The sequence below is a fragment of the Lepidochelys kempii genome, chromosome 18 (genome assembly GCF_965140285.1).
Source record: "Lepidochelys kempii isolate rLepKem1 chromosome 18, rLepKem1.hap1, whole genome shotgun sequence".
NCBI lineage: Eukaryota > Metazoa > Chordata > Testudines > Cheloniidae > Lepidochelys > Lepidochelys kempii.
In genome coordinates this window covers 22,567,004-22,576,665 of record NC_136397.1, presented here as the reverse complement: position 1 = coordinate 22,576,665, position 9,662 = coordinate 22,567,004, and positions in this window count along the sequence as shown.

Below are 9,662 nucleotides of genomic sequence, written 5' to 3'. Positions count from 1 at the left end.
GTCAAATTTGACACCGCCCTCGTCACAGCAGAAAGTAGAGCGGGGCCAGGTTAGTTCCGCACCAGTTGGGTTTTGGTTTTGCAACTAGTAGTTCAGAGCTAAACTCTTGGTGGGGATGGGGAAATGGGTTTAGGTCTGGTCCATCTTTAGAAATAAAGGGATGGGGTGGGGTGTGGTTGTGATAAATCCAGATGCCATTTGATTAGAAATCCCTGAGTTTGGAATAGGCTTGGTCCTAGAGTGTCTAACGTCATGTTGATCTGTTTGAGGTGCCCAGATGGCTCACATTTCCATAGCGCCTGAGCACCTCACAGTACCCCTGTGACAAAGGGAGGTTCTACCCCATTTCACAAATGGGGAACTGATGCACTAAGTGATTGACCCAAGGTCAGTCTGTGGCAAAGCAGTGAATTGAATCTGGGCCTGCCAGCTCACAGGCTAGTGCCCTAACCACTGTCCCAGCCTTCCTGTCCAGGAGGTGATGTCTTCTGCTCTTTGCACAATAAAAACAATGTGAAGAAACCACACAGGCACAACTGAATCCCACATAATTTCCACTGAATGCATCCGATGAAGTAAGTTGTGGCTCACGAAAGCTTATGCTCAAATAAATCTGTTAGTCTCTAAGATGCCACAAGCCCTCCTTTTCTTTTTCCACATAACCATGTTTTCCATAACTGTTCACAAACACGCAAGGCCCAGCTGCTTGCACACTGCCACTCTGTTTCAAGCAGTTTCTTAAACAGAACATGGTGAGCACCACTGGAAGGCTCACAAACTATTTAAAGGGATACCACCTCATTCTTGTATATTACACAGAGGAAATATTCTTCCAGTCGAGACCCTTAGAGTGAAATCTCATGACTCTTAAATCTGAACATCTGACATTCTTTTGTTCTTAAGTTCTATAATGCATTTAGGACTAGGTTGTTTTTGTGTGGGCAAACTAAATGTCTTCACCTAGGGACCAAACAGCCACCAGGTGGTAACACTGCCTCCGCCAACTTCCAGCTCATGTTTGCTCCAATTCGTAATGCACTCAGGCACGCGTAGCTTTACGTAACTATATGCATGTGAGTAGGCTCCTGGTGGCGATAGGAATAGGCTTAATGTTAAGCACCTGTTTAAGTACTTTGCTGGATCAGGATGTCTGGGTTTAGTGATCTAACAGCAAAATTCTCTAACAGAATTTAATCTCATCCTCCAATAGATCACAGGCTCTCAACCTCTTTCTTTCTGAGGCCCTTCCTGCAACATGCTATAAAAACTCCACGGCCCACCTGTGCGACAACAACTGGTTTTCTGCTTATGTAAGCCAGGGCTGGCCTTAGGGGGTAGCAATCAGGGCAATTGCTGGGGGCCCCACGCCACAGAGGGCCTGGCAAAGCTTAGTTGCTCAGGCTTCGGCGTCAGCCCCAAGCGGCAGGGTGCGGGGCCCCGGGTTTCAGCCCCGTACAGTGGGGCTTCATCTTTCTGACCTGGGCCCCAGCAAGTCTAATGCCGGCCCTGCTTGGCAGACCCCCTGGAACCAGCTCGCGGCCCCCCCAGTGAGCCCCGGTTGAAGACCACTGTAATAGATGATGCTTTTTAAGCATCGTTTCACAGCATGTGGGATGCATCCCAAGTCTAATCTCCACCCCTTCAAACAACAACTTTACGCCAAACCAGCATGTGTGTTCAAAGTGTTTCTTGCACATGAAGAGGATTGTAAGAGGTAACCCTGTCTAATGCCAGAGGTTGCATCTCTGAAGCCTGAGCAGTCCAGTAAAACTTCAAACATGTCTAAAATACCAATTCACTGCAACATCAGCTCAGACTCAAAATATCAAAGGAGCCAGCCAGTCAAATTCTGGCAAAAGACGGTTTAATGGTAGAAATTAAGCTGGCATGTCTCAAGTATTTGAAATCTTCAACATTCACATCTAATTTTCAATAAGCCTTGGGAAACTGGGGAAGTCCCAGAAGACTGAAAGAAAGCTAATGTAGTGCCAGTTTCTGAAAAGGGTAAATGGGATGACCCGGATAATTACAGACCCTGTCAGCCTGACATTGAGCCCAGGCAAGATAATGGAGCAGTTGACATGAGACTCAATTAATAAAGAATTAAAGGGGAGTAAAGTAATTAATGCAAATCAACATGATTTTTATGGAAAATAGATCCCATCAAACTAACTTCATATCTTTTTTGATGAGACTACAAATTTGGTTGATAAGGGTAATAGTGTTGATACACTAAACTTAATAAAGCATAATTCTGTACAGTACAGTAATTCTGTAATGCGTCTTAGTACTCCATGACAGTTTTATAAAAAAAACTAGAAGGATATAAAATTAACATTGGCACACATTAAATGGATTAAAAACTGGCTAACTGATAGTTCTCAAAATGTGATAGTAAATGGGGAATGTTCATCAAGCAGGTACGTTTATAACGGGGTCCTGCAGGAATTGGTTCTTGGCCCTATGCTATTTAATATTTTTATCAATGACCTAGAAGAAAATAAAAATAATCACTGATAAAGTTTGCAGATGGCACAAAAGTTGGGGAAGTGGTAAATAATGAAGGGGACAGGTCATTGTTTCAGAGAGATCTGGATCACTTGGTAAACTTTGACAAATTTGAAAATTTTCCACATTTTTTTAAAATGGAAAATTCTTTGAAACCAACCACTTCCCATGAAAAGTTGTAGTTTTCTGATGAAAGAACATAAGAACGGCCATACTGAGTCAGACCAAGAGTCCATCCAGCCCAGTATCCTGTCTTCTGACAGTGGCCAATGCCAGGTGCCCCAGAGGGAATGAACAGAACAGGGAATCACCAAGTGATCCATCCCCTGTCGCCCATTCCCAGCTTCTGGCAAACAGAGGCTAGGGACACCATCCCTGTCCCCAAAAAATATTGAGTCAAAAAGTTCCTGACCAGCTCTAGGTATTATGGTCCAGATATTTAGTATTACTCTGCTGCTGCATGGAGCACAATGGATAATGGACAACTGGCTATTCCACTATTAAAGCAAAAAGTGACATATGACAAAACTGTCAAGAAAGAACATGCCACTATATTCCTGCAGAAAAGACTTGCTTAATGAGAATTTGTTTTTAAAATGCGAATTTACGTTCCCTGGAGCTCAGTCCTGTTAGTCATGAATTTTTATGCTTTTTGCTGTTGGAGTCTAGTTGGGATGAAAATTTAATCCTCGGAATTTCATTTTCCCCAAGGCAATTGGTGTTCCACTTTAATTTGGTGTTCTTGTTAATGATTAAATTGCCTCTGCACCAAACAGAATGGGCAGGAGAGTTTATTTCAGACTGGAGCTCAGTTGCATATTCGAGACTGTATCTATGTATGAAGTTCCAAGGTAATCAGAATGTCAAATCTGCCATAAGACAGTAGGACAATGGGACAACTGTAGGCAGTAGAAAAAAATATATGCCATGTTCATTTGTTAGATTATTTAGTCATTTTGGTTTTCTTTCATGAATTTTAAGTTTCGGATCCCTTTAACCATAAAAAACTGCCACATCTCAGCAAATATTTGCATGATTATCTTCACTGAACTAAACTAAAGGCCTCATCCATACTGAAATGTAGAATCTTTTCCTTGTAGTGTCTGTTTTTCCTGCTCCCTTTCTTATCTCAGTCCCTTCCTTCCTGTCACATGCTTTCCAGTACTCTGCCTAAGGCAGAATCCATCTTGGTTGGCATGTAATCATTAATAGTCTGTTTTAATGTATTTGCAAGGGCCAGTCTGTCACTGTTCTGTTAGGTTAACGATAGCAATTGCTCATGCCCTCTTTCCAGAGTGTTTCCTTGTCCTTGTAGAAATACAGTCATAAAGAAGGGGCCCTGTGCATGGAGAGCAGTTAAACTACTTCCTTTCCATGTGATGGCAGGATGGGTTTGCAAAGTGCAGAATCCTTTGGAAATCTCAGTTCAAGCTACTATGAGAACGAGCGCCCTAGAAATGCCAGCACATAATAATAATAATACAATCAGCCTTGCTGATAGCTGTCAGTAAGCAAGATTTAACTGTCAGCATAAGCCACTAGACAGAGAGAGAGAGAGAGAGAGAGAGAGAGACTGGCCTGAGATAACGACAAGGTCAAAGAGCATTAATGAGAGATTCAGCCCTCAGTGAAGTTGGCTTGTTTTTTAATTTCCACCATTTGAGTGAAAACAAGAAAATGAAACAAACAACGGTTCCCAAAGACTTCCCCTTTTCAGTGGCATGAGAAACATCATCAAGGTTTCTTTTTTCTTTTCTTTGTGTGCGTCTCCTAAGGACATTTCCCTTTCAGAACCTTTAAAAGATTCCTTCATCCCTAATCACACAGCATAAGGCATCCCACAAAACTGGCTTTATTAATGCCACGCTGAAAAATGTCAGCTATGTTTGTTAACCCACTCGAAGTATTAAACTCTGTTCACTGCATATTCAGCTTCAAAAATATTGTTTATTTGCAGGCCACTTACAGGCATTGAAGAGTGTCAACGAGCATCTTTCCTGCAATGTTAAAAGAAGAAAAATGGCAAATCACAGAAGGTCAAAACTCCCCCACCCCACCAAAATGTGTCTTTTGGTTCTTCATTTAATTATTCAGCACACACATGCCAGAGAGTGAGAAGGACGAGAGCGCAGAAATTGAATACAGGTAACCTTTAATACCAACAGAAATGTTTAATAAGGTTACATTAGGCCTTAAGGACTCCTCGACAGGATGTTAGCTTGGCCTTTTAATAATTTACATTGAAATTGCTTTGTAAGTAATTGTCCGGAGTTCGACAGTTTACCCTGCAGTATACAAAAATCCCTAGCCCCATATTAATAGTGTGGGTGAGAAAAGGCAGAGTGTGAGCCTAAAATACCTGACAAGGAAAAATCCTTGAGAAATGAGCTTCAGTTTAGTATCTTCAAAATGACAAATAGATGCTAGCACAGCAAACACAGATTTCTCTGCAGATGCCCCTGTGCCCAAGGTCTCGGAGCAGGTTGGCAGTGGAGATGAGCCTGCCACAAAACCCTGGACCTCAGCATGGATTTGGATCTAGAATGCAAATGTTGCGGTTGGCCCCACGAAGCCCTGGAAAGGTGTGTGATGTGAAAAAGGATGTAAGCATGAAGTCAGGAACTGGGAAGAAAGCAGACAAAAAGGTGATTGCCACCTAGAGTACAACCCCGGTAGGGACTGTGGAGCTCAATAAATTGAACATCGCAGAATTACAGGAGGTCTGGTGCACAAGTAGCAATACGGTACCATGTGCAGCTTTCTCCTTGACAGTCAGAACCTTGGTAAAGCAATTCCCAGCACATTGAAGGCACTGGAATGTGAGGGGGTGTCAACTTGGTCTCTCCTGATGTTACTTTTATTATGTGATTTTTTTTCCTTTTCAGAAAAATGTCTCATATAATTGGTCATTCATAAGATTGGTGATTGTAAAACTGAGGTTCTACTGTGTTTCGATTAGAAAGGTAGAGCATTTATGTGTGATTTTTAAGCCTCCGTACAGCTTCTCCAACTGATGGGGGACTAGGGCAGATGCTTTGGCCCATGCTACACTGAACATATCACACTTAGACCTTGAGATGTGGTCTTCCAAAGTAATAAAATAAAGAGGAGGGAAGCTGATATTTTCCACACAAAAAATTCATCTAGTTGAAAACTCAAATTTTTTGGGTCAAAAATGGTTTCAATTGAATATTTTTATCCAGCTCTAGCTGCAGTGTATAAATGAAAGGCATTATTTTTATTGTATTTATTTACCAATGAAAGCACTAGATGTGACTGTGAAATGGCATTTTTGAACTGCTTTGACAACCAGAGGAGAGGTACAATTTAAAGCAAAACAAAACAACCACCACCCCCTTTTGGTTTGGAGTATTTTTTGTTTAAAATAATCCCCATTCTAAACTCCTAAATTGTTAATTAAACTGCTTAGCTCTCCGTTTGCTTTTGATTAATGGTAAAGGATACCTACTCGATACAGTTTGCAAAACAAAATGAGCATTAACTCAAATCCTTGGGGATCAGCTAGCTAGAATCCATTAGACAACTAGGCAGCATTATGATGCCATCAGAAATCTACACAGATTGATAGGGCAGAATCAATTTTGCTTCACAAACAGGGTGAGACTCCTTTGCTACTATAATTGTGCTTCATTTTCAAGACATTCGTTGCTACTTCACCTCATCATATGTGGTCTGTGGCGTTAATGGCAATCCCAGCATTCACTAGCTGCCATGTTTTGTTATAGTCTGTTGAACATATCAAGGGTGGCAGTGACATTGGAATAGTGGGGGTACTGAAAACAGTTTTTACTTATTACCTCATGCCCCCCCCATCTCTGTCCATGCCCCCACCACATTCCCAAGAGCTGGGGCTGGGAGCAGGGCTGTGTCTCCGGGAGGGGAGACCCTGACAGCGGTAAGGGGCCATGTCTGGGGCCACAGCTTGGGGCAGGCATGGGGATGTGGCTGGGGCCACAGCTGGGGTGCGGGCATATGGCCAGGAGTGGAACCCTGGAAGCAGGGATGGCAGCTGGGACCCTGGGAGCAGAGCCCTGGCCCTGGGGCCCTGAAAGCGGAGCCCTAGGAGCGGGGCACGGGGCCGTCGGCCAGGGCCCTGTGTAAACCCCCCTGAACCCCTAGTTCCCGCGCCTATGAAGTGTGGTAAAGTGGTAATGCTTGTTTGGATTAAATGCTGCTGTTCCCAAGAACTGATGACAAAATGGTGTGTGTGTGTGTTTGTGTTTGTTTACAGCTACACTTTATTACAAGTGCTAAGCTAAAGCAAACATTGGACTCTGAGGTCAATTCAAAAATATCTCAACCACAATGTGCAACTCAGTGTTTGGTACAGCATATTTAATAAAAGAAATCCCCACCTGGCCACGTGCGTATGTCAACAACACGGGTTGTTTCTTTCCTTTCTAAATGTATAAAGAAGTTAAATCACTGTATTGACTAGTAAATGACCTTTCTACCAGATAAAGGCCTTGCTCCCTCTTTAAAAACTATTAAAGAACTGCTCAAAATTTTTCTTTAAGTGTGATTCTACTTTCTGCCATGTACATAGGCCAAACTGGACAGTCTCTATGTAAAAGAATAAATGGACACAAATCAGATGTCAAGAATTATAACATTCAAAAACCAGTTGGAGAACACTTTAATCTCTCTGGTCACTCGATTACAGACCTAAAAGTGGCAATTCTTCAACAAAAAAAACTTCAAAAACAGACTCCAACGAGAGACTGCTGAATTGGAATTAATTTGCAAACTAGATACTATTAACTTAGGCTTGAATAAAGACTGGGAGTGGATGGGTTATTACACAAAGTAAAACTATTTCCCCATGTTTATTCCCGCCCACCCCCACCCCCCACTGTTCCTCAGACATTCTTGTCAACTGCTCGAAATGGCCCACCTTGATGATCACTATAAATGGTCCCCCCCCACCCGTGTCCCCCCTCCACTCCACTCTCCTGCTGGTAATAGCTCACCTTAACTGATCACTCTCGTTACAGTGTGTATGGTAACACCCATTGTATCATGTTCTCTGTGTATATAAATCTCCCCACTGTATTTTCCACGGAATGCATCCGATGAAGTGAGCTGTAGCTCATGAAAGCTTATGCTCAAATTAATTTGTTAGTCTCTAAGGTGCCACAAGTCCTCCTTTTCTTTTTGCGGATACAGACGAACATGGCTGCTACTCTGGAACCTGTAAAAATGACCTATTCTTACTCAACAGATCTGCTTCTCATGTATTCAATGGCAAAAATAACTCCTGCTAGCACTGCTGAGCCAACAGAGATATAGGAGAGTGATCTGGAGTCTATGCTGGGTCAAAATCCTCAGCAACACAGCTAAGTAATTTCCAATTCCAGAGCTAAATTATATTCCCAGTTAGCCCTGGCCATTGAAGATTTTGGCCTTGCAGAATCTGTGATACAGATGCATGAGCCGTTTGACAGCTAGATCCCAGAGTGAGTTTGCAGGGCTGGCAAACTCAGCAGCATGGCTGATCATTTTTACTCATTATGGGTGAAATTCACATGTGTGCAGCCCTCAAACAGAGCTTAGGTAGTGCACAGGCTTTTGTGCCGACTCCCTGTGCACAGGTGAATTTCACCTAAACAGAGCAAGCCTGGTATGGGATCATTGTAGAGACCAGCACTGAGCCCCACAATGACACTTTCTAGAGAAGAACCATCACACTTTAAATTCTATTTGTATAGCACAATGTATAAATGAAGTGCCGCTCTTCAAGTTCAGCAGGAAATGAAAGTACACATGAAATATAGTGATGTATGCAGTCCACCTACAAAACATAACTCTAGCAACCCAGCTGGAAAACACGGCAATCCTCTCCTTGGTGCTCATTTCTAAATCACAGTCACACATTTCATAACCTATAGCATTAGTTTCTGCTATTTAAAATTCTTCTCTTTTCCCTCCCCTAATAAAGTATGTAAAGTGGTAGCCACTTTTCCTGGAATACCTTCCTCTTGTCCCTCTGTCCATCTGTTGCTGGCTGTGATAGCATTCTTTTCTTTAGGTCAGTCTTTCAGCTGTAAAATTGTGGTCTGAAAAGATTTATACAGTGCCTCCAATAGATGGCAGGTCAGTGAGCCTGACATAAATAATAAAAATATTGCAATATTGTTTATCCAATGATCCAGAATGACTCACACTGAGAACCAACACAAGTATGATACATTTTCCCTTGGAGACGTTTAACCAGATAAATAAAAGCTTCAAAAACACAGTGGGACAAATTCTACTCTCACTTATCTCAATGTAAATCCAGACTAACTCCACTGAAGTCATGGTTTTGCAGCGGCGAGCTGAGGCTGATGGTGTTTGAACAGGGCTGAGGCCATAACGTTTCTCTGTTACTGCCTGCTCTCCAAATTTTAAAAAGATGCTATTTAGGCAACCAACTGAGCACAGAGCTGGTTCTCTGTCCTGGGCAGTACATTCAGAACAGTCAGTGACAATTAATTTTTGTCTAGATTTGTGCACAAAGTTTGTTGCTATAGAATTAAGAGGCTACTACCTCAGCAGTAACTGGACCCAGGGGGAGTTCTGAGATTATGCAAAGTTTCATTGCAAGCTCGCGCAGTTTAACAGGAGTGTCATTTTGCTGGTCTAGTACTACCTCTATCCAAACAACATAGATGATTCCCCTCAGTCCTCTCCTGCAGACCCTCTGCTATCTCCTGCTAGAGAGGCGGCATGGTCCAGGGACTAAGCTACTAGACTGGAAACCAAGAAACATGCATTCTGATGCCAGTGACCTGCTGTGTGAACTTGGGCATGTCTGTTTCCCTTGCTGTTGTTTGTCTGTCTGTTTAAATTATAATAAATACAGGACAAGGACCACCTCTAACTATATGTGCATGTGGAAAGTTTAGCACAACGGGACCCTGATCTTAGATAGTATTGCTGTCCCATATTGATATTCTGATTCCCACCCAGCTCTGCAATTTTCTTCAGCCTTACACTGCAGCAGTCCCTGTGCTGAGCAGTGGCTGACCATTTACATTTCCAGCAGCATTGTGATGTGGACAGCATCCACGCAATGCTGGGCTGAGCATGTGCTAAACTCATTTGACTTGTGACACAGTCCGGAGCTACAAAGCTAGCACGTTGAAGACCCA